Source organism: Apus apus, unplaced genomic scaffold (genome assembly GCF_020740795.1).
Source record: "Apus apus isolate bApuApu2 unplaced genomic scaffold, bApuApu2.pri.cur manual_scaffold_30_ctg1, whole genome shotgun sequence".
NCBI lineage: Eukaryota > Metazoa > Chordata > Aves > Apodiformes > Apodidae > Apus > Apus apus.
The window spans coordinates 622,458-636,119 of NW_026248848.1; the positions used below are offsets into that span (position 1 = coordinate 622,458).

The 13,662-nt window shown below is 55.5% G+C and overlaps 2 long non-coding RNA genes across 2 annotated transcripts; both read left to right on the forward strand.

Annotated features, from left to right (window-relative positions):
• The first annotated feature begins 2,586 nt into the window (after positions 1 to 2,586).
• Positions 2,587 to 10,179, forward strand: LOC127396199 (uncharacterized). The gene is made up of 4 exons (XR_007891940.1): positions 2,587 to 2,718; positions 3,307 to 3,378; positions 3,485 to 7,559; positions 8,680 to 10,179. It is a non-coding gene; the product is annotated as an uncharacterized LOC127396199 (long non-coding RNA).
• A 540-nt stretch (positions 10,180 to 10,719) lies between these two features.
• Positions 10,720 to 12,743, forward strand: LOC127396198 (uncharacterized). The gene is made up of 3 exons (XR_007891939.1): positions 10,720 to 10,884; positions 11,504 to 11,603; positions 12,478 to 12,743. It is a non-coding gene; the product is annotated as an uncharacterized LOC127396198 (long non-coding RNA).
• The last annotated feature ends 919 nt before the right edge of the window (positions 12,744 to 13,662 follow it).

Sequence of the window (13,662 nt, forward strand, 5' to 3'; positions counted from 1 at the left end):
AACCCCCAAATCATAGCAGGGGTGGGTGGGTGTGATGGGGGGTGTCACTTGAAGGTGAAGCTTCATAAGGTGGCAAATAGGAAGAAAACTTTCCTATGGTGAGACCCCCCTGCAGAGCCAGGTCCAGCTCTGGAGCCCCCAAAACAGGAAGGACATGGAGCTGTTGGAGAGAGTCCAGAGGAGGCCCTGGAGATGATGGGAGGGCTGGAGCAGCTCTGGAGCCAGGCTGGGAGAGCTGGGGTGTTGAGCCTGGAGAGGAGAAGGCTCCAGGGAGACCTTAGAGCACCTTCCAGTGCCTGAAGGGGCTCCAGGAAAGCTGGGGAGGGGCCTGGGACAAGGGCAGGGAGGGATGGGAAGAGGGGGAAGGGCTCTAACCCGGCAGAGGGGCCATTGACTCCGCTCCCTCCGCTGCCCAAGAGCTGCTCTGCTCCGCCCGCCGGTTCCGCTGCTCCCGCCGAGCCCTGGAAATCCTCGGAGAGGTCCCGGGGGCTCCTGCCGTGCAGCTGCTCAGCAGAGCGTGTCCAACACGGGGCTGTTGTCCCGACAGCGGGTCCGTCACCCGGTGGGCAAGAAGCCAACCCACACGCAGGGTGGAGAGATTTGCTTTAATCTCCGGTTCTGCCCAGAAAAGGGAGCAGGGGTTGCCATGAATGTGGGAAGAGCTTCAATACTAGTGCTGGGTTGAGGCGTCACCAACTCATCCACACCAAGGAAAAGCCCTTTCCATGTCACCAGGGTGGGAGGAGCTTCGTGGACAGCACGAGCCTCATCCATCACCTCCGGGTCCACACAGACCAACATCCCTACAAGTGCCGTGACTGCAGCAAGAGCTTTGCCAGGAGCTCTGCCCTCATCAACCATCTTTGCATCCACACAGGAGAGAAACCCTACATGTGTCCCCAGTGCCAGAAGAGCTTCAGGCAACGCTCTGCCTTGCTGAAACATCAACAGCTCCACACGGGTGAACGACCCTTCAGCTGCTCCCAGGGTGAGAAGAGGTTTTACCAGAGAGCAGATCTCACCCGTCATGGCCGGTCCCACCTCAGGGATCACCAAGAACGAAGGGGCACGGTCAAGGTCACCCCATTTTCCAAACTCTGTCCCACCAATGATGTTTTCTCCAGCTTCTCATGGACCATAAAATGGTGTCAGCTCAGGAACCCCTTCATGTCCCATCCAGCACTTAATATTTTTTTTATCTTTAGGGGGATTTTTTTTCCAAAATGAGGCCAAAAAGAAGTCATTATCATGGTGACACCCTCGTCAAGGGACAAAGGGGATGTGCCTGGATGGGACGCGATGTATTTTTTTAGGGAGGGAAATCACACAATCTTAGGGGTTGGAAGGGACTTCTGAAGATCATCCAGTCCAACCCCCCTGCCAGAGCGGGGTCACCAAGAGCACATCACACAAATGCATCCAGGAAGTTTTTGAATGTCTCCAGAGAAGGAGACTCCACAACCTCTCTGGGCAGCCTGTCCCAGGGCTCTGTCACCCTCACAGGAAATAAGTTTTTTTTGATGTTTACATGGAGCCTCCCATGCTCCAGTTTGCACCCATTGCCCCTTGTCCTATCACTGGACATCACTGAGAAGAGCCTGGCTCCGTCCTCCTGACACTCACCCTTTACATATTTATGAACATACCCACATGGAGTGTTTTAGGGTGAGTTAGTGAGGGGATCTGCAAGGAAAATGGGGCAACAAGGTGGGATTGGGTATTTCGAGGTGAAAAATGCCTTTTTCCTTTAGGATGCTGTTCCGGGGATAATTGGATCAAAAAGTTGGTCTCTGCTCTTCAATGTCCAACTGCAATGGCTACAAAAAGGGAGACACACACAGACGAGTCACTTGAGGCTTGACAGCATTTTAGTTTACAAATAAAAATGTTACAAAGGGGTGACAGATTGATCTCTTGCAGCTCTAAGGGTGCAAAATTATGGAGAAACCTCTGGGTGCTGGGAGGTTGGAAACCCCTCCCCAAAATATCCCCCTTGTCCCACGCAGGGGTGCAGCCATGAACTGCACCAAAGGTGCTGAAGTGGGGGGGCTATCCCCCATTGTTCTGATGGGCTGGGGGGGACTTGAGACTCCAATCTCCACCCCTGATTTGGGGTCTGTAGGAGCTTTGGCAGCACCTTGTGGGGTGAGGGGCTTTTTGGGGACCCCCCTCAACCACTCCAGAGGGGACTCACGTTGGACCCCCAGGGAGACTCACATGGGACACCATATGGGGTGTGACCCCCAGGAGCATGGAGTTGCATTCTTGGGCAAGCCCCCCAGCCTCTGGGAGACCCCCCAGGAGCCCTCAGGGCACCTGTACCCTCCCTCCATGGATCCAGCCTGGCCATGGATCCAGCCTGGCCAGGCCCCTCTGCAGACCCTTCAGGCAGATCCACACTCCCTCCCAGCTTGGAGTCACACACAAACGGGCTGGGGCTGCGCTTGCCCCGCTCTCCCGGTCACGACGAACCTTTCCCGGTTCCCCCGGGAGGCCGCCCTGCTCTAACCCGCTGACCCGGGATCTGCCCGGCTCCCGGTGACGTCAGACACGCCCCGGGCTGCCATTGGCGAGCGGGGGCGGGGGGCGGGGCCAGCCGGAGCGGCGCAGCGATGGCGACCGGGCTGGTGCTCGGGGTGGTGGCGATCGTGGGGCTGGTGGGGGTGGTGGTGGCGATACTGGCCAGCAAGCAGCACGCCCACTGCAGAGGATCCTGCGGTGAGAACGGGCGGGGACCCCCCCTGGGCACCGGGAACCCCCTGCACCCCCTTCCCCGGGCACCGCGGTTCCCCCTCCCTGCACCCCCTTCCGTCCTTGCTCGCCGGGTCCCTCTGAACTCCTCCCCAGGCACAGAGACCCCCCCGTCCCTCCCTTTGAAGCCCCCGCGGGCCGCCCGGCCGGGTGCCCGCTCCGCACCTCAGTTCCCCCGCCCCGTTCCCCCTTCCCCGCACCCCTCTTGGACCCCCCTTCCCGGGCGCCCCGTGTCTCCCACCCCCCAGAGCCCCCTTTCCTTGATACTGGAACCCCCCTGGACCCCTCTTCCTTGGCCTCCCTACTCTCCCAATCCAACTTTACCTTGACACCAGGACCCCCCCCGGGCTCCCCGTGGACCCCCTCTCCCGGGCACACCTCGCTGCCCTCCCCCCCCCCCCAGCCACATCCCCCTGCATCTGCCCCCCCCAGCTTGCTCCCCTGGAATCCCCACCCGGCCTCTTGGCCATCCTGTTGGCATCTTTGAGCTGGGACAGAGGGACCCTCTGGGGGCCGCCAGCTCATCCCATATCTAAGGGAAGAATTTGCATCCAGGTGGGAATAATGATGGGGGAAACTATCACAGGCACTCTGATTAATCGTCCTAACACGCTTTGAGGGATGCAGGTAAGATTTCCTGGTACTTCGGCGCATGATCCAGTTGGTGGGGGGGGGTTCTTCCCATTCTGGGAAGGGGCAGCTCTGCCTGCTGCTGATTTTCCTGTTTTCCCAGGAAAAACTCCACGGGGGCAAGAGGGAGCAGAAGGGAGGGTCCCAGGAGTCCTGTCCTGGGACTGGTGCAACGTGAGATGGACGGAGCTTTCCCCACCCTCACCCAATCAGCTGCAGAGCATATTTTCTTCTCCTTTCTTTTTAAAACTCATGTTACAAGAAAACGTTCTATAGCAGAGCTTGCTTTTAAAAAAAGTAAATTGCCATTTTAATTCCTTGTTTCGTGTTGTCCAGCAGTTTGTGGAGTTTGGGGAAGGGCCATCCCTGGACTGCAGCTCTGGGATGGCTCCAGGCAGGGAGCAGGATCATGTCACCTTCTTTTCCCCAGGGAAAAGCAGGATATTTACCTACTCAGTCCTTCCAAGTGAGGATGTGCTGGGGCCCCTGGGAGAGAGCCGAGGGATGTGGGGTGGAAAGGCAGGAAGCTGTGCATGTCCCACCATTGCCTCCTTCCCTAGAGCCAGCCCCAGGGACCTCACGCTGTGCCTGGAGTTGGGAAGAGCTCTGAGCAGCTGGATCCCGGCTTTGGCCAGAGACCAAAGTCTTAGGAAGACCACATGAAGGACCTGGGGGTGTTCAGCCTGGAGAAAAGGAGGCTGAGGGGAGACCTTCTACAAGTCTCTGAAGGAAGGCTGGAGTGTGGAAAGGTCGCTCTCTTCTCCCAAGGAACAAGAGGAAACAACCTCAAGTTGCCCAGGGGAGGTTTGGAGTGGATATTAGAAGAAACTTCTTCCCTGAAGGGGCCGTTAAACACTGGCACAGGCTGGGCTGGGCGGGGAGGTGGCTGAGTCACCGTCCCTGGAGGTTTTCCAAAGCCCTGTAGGTGGTGCTGAGGGACAGGGTTTAGTACAGGACTTTTGAGTCAATGGTAGAATTAGGTGTGGGAAAACACGGGAAAAGTGAGGGAAAAGTGGTAGAGTGAATAGGACAGTGTAGGAATGAGCAAAGTTGTGGGAGGGGGAAGGGTAAAGGAACTGTCTGTGCTACCCCAGGGGCGTTTTTATCCTGTGCACAAAAGGAGATCCAGGAGCCCCTTCCACCCACCCAGAAGAGCCTGCGGGTCGAGGTTCTGCTGTAAGAGCAGAGCTCCCCTCTGCTGGACACCCTTGAGTTGAGAGTCGAGAGCTCAGCCAGGCAGCAGAGACCTGGGAAAGGTGTTGGCCATGGCTGGAAGGCAAGGAAAGCAACTCCATGAGCCCTCAGAGTTCGGGTTGAGCTGCTTCCACCCACCATCTCAGCTGATCAAACCCCCAGCCTCGTGCAGGGGGCAGATCCCTGCTGCTGGGACGGAGACGTGGGGTGACAAGGACAAGGATAGAGCAGCAGAAGATTGTGGCTTTGCCCCAGAACCCGTCCCCATCCCGCCCTTCCTTAAAGCCGAGATGGCAGCCAAGGGAGGAGATGCCCCATGTTCCCCCATGGAGTTGGCAAAGTGACAGGACAGCAGGAGGAACCGGAGATTAAAAATATGTGGAGAGCTTCCTGTGGGTGGAGAGCAAATATCTGGGAGGGAGGAAGAAGCCAGAGGTTCTGGAGGGCCTGGAGAAGTTCTCATGGGAAACCTTGAACCACTCTGGTTTGGGGCAGTGCAGGGGGGTTTTGGTGACTCGAGGGGGGGGGGCAGGGGTGGCTCCTGTGAGAAGCTTTTGAAAGCAGAGAAGGGGAAACCCAACTACTGCCAAGGAGGAAATGGGGAGGGGAGAGCAGCGCTGGAGCAGAGGGTATCAAGGGTGGGCAGGAAGGAAGGGGAGGAGGTGCCTGAGCAGAGGTTCTGCAGCCCATGGTGAGGTGGCAGCTGTTCCCTGCAGCCCACGGAGGAGCACGATGGGGCAGATATGAGCCCAGGAAGAAGGGAGGGGTGAGGTGAAGTGTTTAAGCTCTTTTTTTTTTTTTTTTTCTTTTTTCTTTCTCCTCTTTGTCCTGTTTCCATCTGATTAGTGATAAATTAAATGGAATGTATTCCCAAGTTGAGTCTGTTTTGCCCGTAACCACAACTGGTGAGTGAACCCTCCCTGTCCTTGTCTCATCCATGAGCTTCCACTTGGATTTTCTCCTCCCCATCCCCCACTGAGGGGAGCAGTGAGTGAGCAGCCTTGAGTTTCTTTCTTGTCAGCTGGGTCTAAACCATGACATCCTTGATGCATTTCTTAAAGTCCTCCAGGTCTCACCTTCAGCAACACATGGGACACCACTTGCAACCTGTACTGTTGCTCACGCCCTTGTTGGGTCAAACTCATGAAAGCAAAAATTAAGGAAACAAATATAAATGGTACTGAAACACCTTGGCTTGATCTGCCTCCTCCACCATCCTGGGGTGTGCCCGTGACATTTAAATGCAGTGTCCCAGCAGGAGCTTGGGGACATGGTTTAGTGGTGGCCTTGGCAGTGCTGGCTTAATGGTTGGACTTGATGATCTTAAAGGTCTTTTCTAACCAAAATGGTTGTATGACAGTTCCCCTCTCAGGGCAGGTCTGCATGTGGCCCACCCTCCAACCCCCTCTCCTACAGATGGACCATTTCTGATTCTTGGAGGCACTTGAAAGGCTGGGTGAGCAGACCCCACTTTGGGAACTGCCCCAGTTCCCAGAGAAATTTTGGGCTGTTTGCAGGAAGAGCCTCTCAGTCTCATGGGTTGGTAAACCCTGCCTGCAAGTGTAGGATCCCTGGAGACCATCGCTGGGATGGTCACCAGACACACCAGGTCATGGTGACCAGCTTGTGGTGCACCTCAGTGTTACCTGCACCACCTGACACTGGATGTGTTCTCCCAGGGAATCACAGGTCACATCTAGCCTTCTGGGGACAAGTTAGACTGTACTTTAGGAATTCCAGGCTGGTGCCTTCAGAGAGCATGATGTTCAAGCATTAAATAATCCAATTGAGATCTACGGGGATGATGAAGGGGCTGGAACATCTGTCATATGAGGAAAGGCTGAGAGACCTGGGGCTGTTTAGTCTTGAGAAGACCAAAAGGGGACCTGATTGATGTCTACAAATATCTGAAGGGTGGGTGTCAGGAATGGCCCAATGTCTGTTCAGTGGTGCCTGTGATAGGACAAGGGGAAATGGCAGCAAGTGACAACACAGGAAGTTCCACCTCAATATGAGGAGAAACTTCTTTCTCGTGAGGGTGACAGAGCCCTGGGACAGGCTGCCCAGAGAGGCTGTGGAGTCTCTGGAGATTTCCAAGACCTGTTTGGACATGTTCCTGTGTGATCTGCCCTGGGTGTTCCTGCTGCTTCAGAGGTCCCTTCTAACCCCTGTGATTCTATGATTCTATGAATCGAGGGGATGCATAACCAGGAGGGGTGAGTTGCCACCCCCAACCTGGCCAAGCTGTTCTGCAGGGCTGACAGTGTGTGCATCTTTGATGCCGTGGGCAGTGGTGGAGAAGAACCAATTGTCTATAGAAAATCCACCTTGGCAAGTGGAAAATCATAGAAGCACAGAATCACTGAGGCTGGAAACAGTCTCTGATGTACAACAATCAGCCCAACACCACCCTGCCAACTACACGTTTTGAACTCCTTCAGGTGACTCCACCACTGCCCTGGGCAGCCCGTTCCAATGCCTGACCACTCTTCAGTAAAGGAATTGTTCCTAATATCCAATCTGAACCTCCCCTGGTGCACCTTGGGGCCATTTCCCTTTGTCCTATCACCCGTTACATGGGGGAAGAGACCAACCCTCATCTCAGTCCAACCTTCCTTCAAGCAGTTGCAGAGAGCAATAAGCGAGTTGGACCCTTAGAACTGCCAGTGCTGCCAACCCTCAGCTGCAGCTTCACCAAGGGCTCCACAAAACCACTTGGTGTTGGACTTGGTACAGCTGAAACTGGCATTTGTGGGTAGCTGAACATGACCTGTCCTGATGAAACCTCTTGTGTGGCAGCTCCAAATGTGTCTTCCACCCTACACCAAACTGTAGACAGGATGCAAAAAGCTGCTGCCAAGATGTGAGAACGTCACAAGAGGATGAAGTCCCAAGATGTTGGATGGATCAAGAAAGTTTTGTGTTGGTTTGGACTTCATGTTAGCAGCTGGATCCAAAGTTTAACCCAATGTGTGCTGGTGGTGGTGAGATTTGAGTTGTCATTCTTGGATTGTGTCCAATCTATGATAATGAGATTGATCACCAGGTTTCTTAAGGAGCTTCAGGGCTGTAATACCAATGACCTTCCTTTAACAGCCCCCATGCTCCCCTTACTTTGGGTATGAATGAGGAGGGGGTGTTGGGGACAGCAGGATACATGTCCTCCCCAGGGCTCTGATGTCCCCAAGGTGACAGCACAGCTGGGATGTCCTGACACTTGAAGCCCCTCCAAACGTCTTCTTGTCCCCTTCTCACCCCCTGCCCACAAGCTCCTGGCTGCTGTGGGGCTGCGGGGACACGCTGGGCTGGGCCGGGGTGGGCAGAGGGGGCAGCGGAGCCCTGAGCAGGATGGGGGCAACGAGGGACACTGGGAATGAGGGACACTGGGAATGAGGGACACTGGGAATGAGGGACACTTGGTGCCAAACCAGCCCCAAGGGGCCATGGGGCGCCGGACGCCTGGGTCCCCAGGGTGACTGCACGCCAGATTCCGGGTGTGGGGAACATTCCATCTTCTCTCCCCCCATATAAGACTAAACAGAATGTCTATCAAGCCAGCAAAACAAGAGTGGCATTGCTGCGAGCTGGCTGAGTTGTGAGGATAAAAAGCACAGCTCACCTTCCTTACTGGAATAATTTGTTAAGGGGAGATCAAGGGGTCCTCACACAGAGGAACGGCCTCTGTGGGGCTGTATTTTAGGGTGACAAGCAAGAAAGCCACCCCTCACCATGCCCACAGAATTTGACTGACACCAAATTTATAGTCTACGAATTAGAGCGATTTATTAAAGGACTGATTACAAGTTAGGGGAGGAAAATTCAGGGAAGGTATTTGAATACAAAATATTACGCCACATATGCACCAAAACACAGTTGGATACGCAAACACTTAGATATCCACACACCTGTATTAATTATCATGAAGGAGGAGGAGGGAAGGGGAAGTATGCCTGACGTTACCCTCCCCGGTGGGGTCACAAGGTGTGTGTGTGCTGGCAGGATTGGGAGATCTTGGTGGGAGGAAATGAAACTGATCGCGGCCTCTTAGCAATCCTCAAGCCGATCTAGGATTATGTTGACTGCAAGTGATCTCTCCCTCGACAGGAGCTTCAACACTTCGTATCGAGGGGAGACGTCCCCGGCAGGCGGGCTCGCCGGGACCCGCAGCAGCGTGACCTGGCAGCAGGGCACGGGTTCCAGCAGGATCACAGGCAGGCTGTGAGCAGGGCAGATGCAGGGAGACCCCACAGACGAAGGGCAGGAACCGGGACTGATGAAGAATCCAACAGCAAGGAGCCCAAACCCCAAAAAACAGTCAGACAAGCGGCTCTCCGGCGGGTTCTCTCATGACTCCCGGGGGCTCGCTCCGTCAGCTCCGGTTGGTTTTGCCTTTCAGCTCTGACTGCTCCGGCCAATCGGGCAGGGACTCCTCCCGCCCTGCTGCACCGTCCCTGGGCAGGATTCCCAGCTTTTTCCGCGGCTGCTGCTGTCCATCACCTGCAGCTTGTGTCCTTGTTGCTTGTCCTTGTGGCCCGGGAGCTGGGGGCAGCCGTTTTAAGTCGGTGAAGAGCTGCTGGCGTAGAGGACATAATATGTGGAGAAAAGGTTCTGTCCTCAGCAGGCCTCTTTTTGCTGATGTAGCCAAGGACGAACTGGAAAAGGCCCCCCCTGTTCTACCAGACATGTCCAAAACAAGAAAAGACCATAAGGGTTCTGATAAACAGCAGGAAAATGGACAAAAGCTTAAAGAGGCCTCTGGAAGAGGACATTCCTGGCCAGTGCTAATTGGATGATTTGAACAGTGGTACTGAAACAAAAATTGGGAGCTTCCAAACCCCCTGCTTTCTAACACTCCTCACTGAAGTGGGAGGCTGCTGCAGCCAGGTAAGGATTCCCAGATCAAGACCCAATAACAACAAACAAGCTGTTACTGAGCAGGCATTCTTTATTGCAGAGCTGGGGATTCTCCAGCATGAGTGCTCCGAGGAGTCAGCAAAACACCCCAACTAATATACACCAAAACCACACATATTCAGTTCCATGGCAATGAGTTCCCAGAGTTCTTTTACATAGTCACTTGATTTCCTGGAATTGGCTATCTTTGTAATTATGCAAGCTTGAGAGTCTCCCGTGGGGGGTCTTTGTTGATTCTAGTCCTTTGTCCTGGTCTCTCCTCCTGGTCCTGTCTCCAGTCCCTGCTGGTCGATTGCCCAGGTGGGTCAGAACCAACATGAGTGTTGTCTGTAGAACCACAGGTTCTTAGAAGACTTGATGTTATCACAACCTGCAGGATGCTGGGCATTGACTGAGAGTTTCACAAAGCACTTTGTTTTAAAAGTAACCCGTTCAGCTAACGTAGTACACCAAATTAATTATTTTAGTACGTTTTTATTAGGCTATATTTCTATTGAATCTACTAACGAGTATCAATTCCTAATTTGAACGGGAATCTCTGATCTAAAGAAGGCAAGTGTTGAGGCTGCTGCCTCCGCCTGGGAAACGCCGTCCAGGAGGGAACCCGCCTGGGACCTGACACATCCCGAGCCTACCGCTCCTGAACCCTGGGCCCTCGGTTTGTGTTAACCCTTAATAAACCGGTTAATTCGTAAACTAGACACTGGTCTCAGGGACGGTTTGTGGGCGGGGGGAGGGCGCTGTTTCCGCTCCAAAATTCCGCCCAGCAGCCACCGATTCTCCGTGCCAGGGGAGCGCTGCCTGTACCCTCCGTCCCTTTAACAAGTCCTCGCTGTAGGAGAACGTCAGGGAGGCATCCTGCCCTCCGGCGGCCCGTGAACCAGCACGTCGGACCGTGACACCGGGGAGCCCCGGTGCGGTCCAGGGTGACCCCGGCTGGGGGAGACACAGAAGAAGCGGGGCTGGGGGAGGGTCTCGGTCTCTGAGGACGGGTCCGGGGGTGCGGAGGGCTGGGCGGACCCGAGGGGACTCACGGGGTGAACGTTCCAGCGGGCCCCGGGGCCGTCGGGGGCTTCCCCTGTTCCCCCCCATCTCCCGCCCCTCCCGCCGCCTCCGGGAGGTTTACGCCTCCGAGTTTAACCTTGAAGAAGCGGGATCTGCCGGTGACCGGTGACGTCTGAGGCTGCTCGAGCTGCCATTGGTCAAGATGGACACGAAGGGACCAATCAGGGCCCGCGGGCGGGTCCCGGCGGGTCCCGGCGCCATCAGCCCCGCAGCGGAGCAGCGCGATGGCGGCGGGGGCGGTGGTGCTGGGGGTGGTGGCGATCGTGGGCATCGTGCTGATGGTGGGGATGCTGTTGCACGGCGACGTGACCCTCACCGCGGACGTGGGCGGTGAGCGCGGGCGGGGACCCAGGCCCCCCCCTGGGCACCGGGAACCCCCTGCACCCCCTTCCCCGGGCACCGCGGTTCCCCGTCCCTGCACCCCCTTCCGTCCTTGCTCACCGGGTCCCTCTGAACTCCCCCCAGGCACAGAGACCCCCCTGTCCGTCCGTTTGAAGCCCCCGCGGGCCGCCCGGCCGGGTGCCCGCCCCTCACCTCAGTTCCCCCGCCCCGTTCCCCCTTCCCCGCACCCCTCTTGGACCCCCCTTCCCGGGCGCCCCGTGTCTCCCACGCCCCAGAGACACCCATTCTTGATGCCCCTGGGCTCCTTTTCCTGGGAACACGGACCCCCTCCCGGACACAAGAGTCACATCCCCCCCCCAGTCACATCCTGCTGCACCTTCTCCCAGCCCCCCGACCTGCTCCCCTGGACCCCCGTACCCGGGCTCTTGGGCAGCGGGACAACAGGGACCCCCGTGCCCTCCTGTGCAGAGCTGGTTGGCACCTGTGAATTGGGACAGAGGGACCCTCTGGGCACAGCCAGCTCAGCACCACCCCCGTATTGCTGGGGTGCAGGGGGAGGAGGGGGGGTCCCGGAGTCCCAGATCTAAGGGGAAACGTTTCCATGCAGGTGGGCGGAGGGGAAAGTTCAGAGCACGACGGGGAGGCTTTTGCAAAGACTCCAAGTAATTGTCCCAACGCCCTCTGAGGGACAAGGATGAGATTTCCAGGTACTGTGGAGCACGAGCGGGTTGATGGGGGGCGGATTTCCCCCCATTCTGGGAGGGGACAGCTCTGCTTGCTGCTGGTTTTCCTCTTTTCCCAGGAAAAACACGACGGGGACAAGAGGGAGCAGAAGGGAGGGCTCCAGCAAAGTCCTTTGTAGCCAAAATAGAGCTGAAAGGGGGTGGGAAATGTGAGCTGAGCTCCCTCTGGGGGTCCTGAAGCTCCAAAGGAGGGCCCAGGCCCCCAGCACAAGGCCAGGTTTTCCCAAGCAGGAAGATGTGGTGATGTCTGTGCTGCCCAGCCCAGGCCAGAGGCAGCTGTGTGATGCTGGGGCTTGTCCCAGCTGGAGTGGGGCTTTCCCAGGGGGTGATGTCCTCCTGAATGCCCCTTTCTTCTCCATCCCTGGCAGCATTCCTGACTCTGGACCCTGGCAGCACCAAGGCCCAGCTGATCCTGTCTTTCTTTTAATCCTTGTTGCATCTGAGTGAACTGGGGTGTTCAGCATGGAGAAAAGGAGGCTGAGGGGGGGACCTTCCTGCTCTCCACAACTGCCTGAGAGGATGTTGGAGCCGGGGGGGGGGTCAGTCTCTTCTCCCAAAAAACAAGTGATAGAACAAGAGGAAACTGCCTCAGGTTGCCCAGGGGGGGTTTAGATTGGACATTAGGAGAAACTTCTTCACTGCAAGGGGCAGTAAACACTGGCCCAGGCTGCCCAGGGCAGAGGTCGAGTCACCGTCCCTGGAGGTGTTTCAAAGCCCTGTAGGGACGTGGTTTAAGCACTGGTAGAGTTGGGACAATGGTTGGTTGAGTTGGGTTAAGGTTGGACTCGACGATCTCCAAGGTATGTTGCAACCAGAACGATTCTGTGATTCTGAACAGATGAAGTGAAATCGTTCACCAGCAAAAGTGGCATCGTGGAGATAAGAAAAGGAACACCCCACCCAGAGACAGGGAGAGGATCCAATGAGGAACAAGGAGGCTCCAGCCCCCAGTGCAGCTGTTGGCCCGACAGCCAGGGGAGGGGAGGGAACTCGACATGGGAAGGGTGTAATTGCCGGGGAGTTGTATGTCCCTCCCTCTCCAGGGGCACCCAGCTCGAGCTGATTTCCTGCTGCACCATCCGAATAAATTGTGATTATCATTAATTGCCGAGGTCCAGTTTCCGTGGCAAGCCGGGAAAGAACATGACACACCAGTATGATGTAGATTCAGTCCATGTTTATTAGGCTGCGTGCAGATTATATAGTCTTAGGACAGCGTGTATGTCACCCACGTGGCAGAGCAAGGTTTTGAGTGGTTAGTGTACACTGTTTACATGTCCCCATTCCCCTTTTAATTGGTCCCAACTCCAAACCCTTTGTCCAGCCCCCCATCCCGTTTACCACACTACCTAACTGCTGTATGTCATCTTCACTATCTCATTCCCACAGAGTGGCCCTCACTGTTTCTCTTGTTATCTAAAGTTTCTCATAATCATCACCAACTAGTTCCCACAGAATGGCCTTCACTGTTTCTCTTATTATCTAAAGTTTCTCATAACCATTCAGCACAGCTAGGGCCCCAACATCTCCCCCTCTTCTTTCAAATACAGCATTCGCTATATTCTGCATACTATTTTGTAAGCATCGCAATAAGCAAGGTAAGCAAGCAAGTATAATAAGTACAAACACACCTACTACTAAAGCCTGATGCAAAATACTAACTACCCATGGTCCCAAGCCAAACGACCTTAACCAATCATCAAGCCCACGGCTGTCTTCCTTTAGGTTATGCAGCTCATCCTTCAACTGTTCTGTTTTCTTCTGGATAGATTCAGAGTGATCAGAGAGATTCATGCAACACATTCCTTCAAAATCCTGACATCCATGACCGTGGGCCAGCAACAGGAAATCAATCGCGGCCCTGTTCTGCAATACTGCATGATTGACGCTAACGACATCTTGAGACAGTTGACCCAATATCTCAGAGGTGGTATTAAGTTCATCTTTGGCCCAACACGCCATCTCTTTTACGGCGGTCATGGCCCGGGCTGCGGTTGCTCCGGGAACTACCAAAGAGGTGAAC